We start from the raw sequence: 2,500 nt of genomic DNA, 5'->3' as shown, positions 1-2,500 counted from the left end.
CACTCATCGGGGAACTTCGCGTTCTCTAAACAGCCTTGGTAAACCCTGCAAAATGCATCGGTTGCAGTCAACATACCAACTTTCAGCGCCTCATTCGGGATACCATCTGGTCCCGGCGCCTTCTTGTTGGGTAGTCTCCTGGCAACCGCAAGAATCTCATCATTAGTTACCCTTTCAAACTCTCGTGGCTGATCGATGCGATAGTCAGGCCACACCGTGTTTGGGTGAGTAGGAAAAAGCTCGCTCACCACTTCCCTAAACTCGTCCAATGTCATGGTTCGGGGTCCAATCGAACCCTCGGCCACTTTCTTGAACGTATGATATACTATACCAAATGATGCGTTGTTCGCTGTTCCCAGGAACTCTTTCCACTTCCTCTGTCGGGTATGCTTGATCAATCGCTTGAGGGCATTCCGTGCCACCTTGAACTCGTCCCTAAAAGTAGAATAGAGATCAGTATTAAAAGCTCTTTGCGCTAATCGATCGCGGTGTTTGCACTCTTTGCGAAGTGCCTCAATCTCTAACGTCCACCAAAATGCACTCTTGTTAGGAGTGTACCTCTTACGTTTAGTCATCGTCGCATTACACGCCGTGACAAGTATACGCATTAAGTCTTCGCTTGTTGTGACCTCGGTCTCAAAAGCGGCTTGCATCATAACTTCAAATATATCTTTGCTAAAATACTTGATGCTCCATCCCGTTATGGGTCGGGACAGATTACGCACGCTTTGCGTCTCAAGATCTATTCGTATTGCACGATGATCAGAGTTCATATAGCTAGATAACACCTCCCACTTAAATGATCTTGCTACGGTTCGGCTCGCAAAAGTAAGATCAACTACTGACGTGCGCCCTGGTCCAACATAAGTTGGGGTGCTGCCGTCGTTCAATAAAATTGCGTCAATCTGCGCAAAGGTTGATAAAACCAACTCACCTCTTCGTTTCTGGGTTTCTCCACGCTCGCCAAGTTGGTTGTTCCAACTTACTGACCAAGCGTTGAAGTCCCCCGATAACGAATTTGTGGATACCGGTTACGGCCATTACCGTGTTATCCAACATGTTCTGGAACTCTTCCATACTAAATCTAGGTGGCGCGTAAACGCTAACCACTCGCATATCACCTATGTCAACTATCATTAAACCCTTCAGAGCCTTACTGACTACCTTAACTGGTAAGTCCGCGTTAACCACTACCGCTGCTGTGTTATCGTCATTGCGTAACACTTTGACGTTGGTTGTTGCCAGATACGGATCTGCAATCAACACTATATCCGCAGATTCTTCCCTAATCGTTTGCCACATTAACTGAAATGCAGCATAACTATGATTCTGGTTATGTTGTAGCAACCTAACCATTATGGTCTAATCGTTCGCCTACGGGGACACAAATAACTGCCCGTTGCGTGAAGGTTCTGTGACCTCGTACCGCAATCCAAACACTTGACAGAGTTGGTACAAGCTTGCTTCTTGTGTCCACTCAAACCGCATTCCAGCACAGATTACTTCTGTCTGGTTCCCTACAATGGTAGCTCGTATGGCCTACCTTCCAACACTTATAGCATTTCTGCTCTTCCATAACCTCGCGGATATGGCATATCGACCAACCAACTTTCAGCTTTCCCAAATTCAGGAAGCTTTGAAAGTCTGGCAGCGATACGTTGATCCGTGCCCACTGCGTACCGGCCGCGCGGCCTTTCTTCATTTTGATACGATCTGTTTCTATCTCGATGTTGAGCTGTGCTTTGACAGACTCCGCAACCTCCTCTGGGGTGGTAATTTCATCGAGATGCATGATCTCAATCATTTTAGAAGGAGCTAGCGTTCTCACTGACGCCTTGCCCTTCACCGCTTCCTTAACCTTTGGGGCAATTGCACTAGCAGAACTACCCTGCTTAAGTTCTAGCAACATGCCTCCATTCTGGGCCCGTCGGACCTTAGAGATTGTCTCTCCAACCGATTTAAGAGCATCGGACTGCTTCATTTCCTTGAGCAATTTCGCCAGCTCCTCGGAAGTGCAGTCCGATATCAGCAGAGCCTCAGGCCGCTTCCTGGGCTTATTCTGCTTCTTCTTGCTCTTCTTCTTCTTCCTCTTATTAATTCTACCCTCATTAATATTCGGTCCGTTTCTCGGACTTGGAATATTTTCCACCGCTTCCCCTAACAGGGGTCAACCTCGATGGTTGTTGTTGTTGTTGCAACCTTTGCAACCCACTTGGACCAGGCTGTTGGTCATCAGCCACTGGTCTTCTGCCTTTTCGCGTTTGCGGCCCGAATCCATCGTTACCGTCAAACGACGTTTGCGTTTGACGGTCGAGGACCTGCTGCATGCGATTAACGGCTCTGTACCTTCGAAATTCGGACATTACCTCATCGAGGAAGTCCATCATTACCGTTAACTAGCGTAAAATGGGAAGACTCATCATCGAGTTTGCTTATCCCAAAACGCATCGCCTCCATTCGATCTTGAAGATCCATGAACGCTTGGTCCGGATCTTTCTTG

The 2,500-nt window shown here is 47.6% G+C and overlaps 1 pseudogene; it reads right to left on the bottom strand.

The window, feature by feature from the left end:
- LOC120908038 overlaps positions 1 to 2,500 on the bottom strand; it is a 9,168-nt pseudogene that overhangs the window by 3,420 nt on the left and 3,248 nt on the right.

The sequence above is a fragment of the Anopheles arabiensis genome, assembly GCF_016920715.1.
Source record: "Anopheles arabiensis isolate DONGOLA chromosome X unlocalized genomic scaffold, AaraD3 X_pericentromeric_contig0029, whole genome shotgun sequence".
NCBI lineage: Eukaryota > Metazoa > Arthropoda > Insecta > Diptera > Culicidae > Anopheles > Anopheles arabiensis.
The sequence above is the reverse complement of the archived record's forward strand: the minus strand, read 5'-3'. Positions and strand labels throughout refer to the sequence as shown.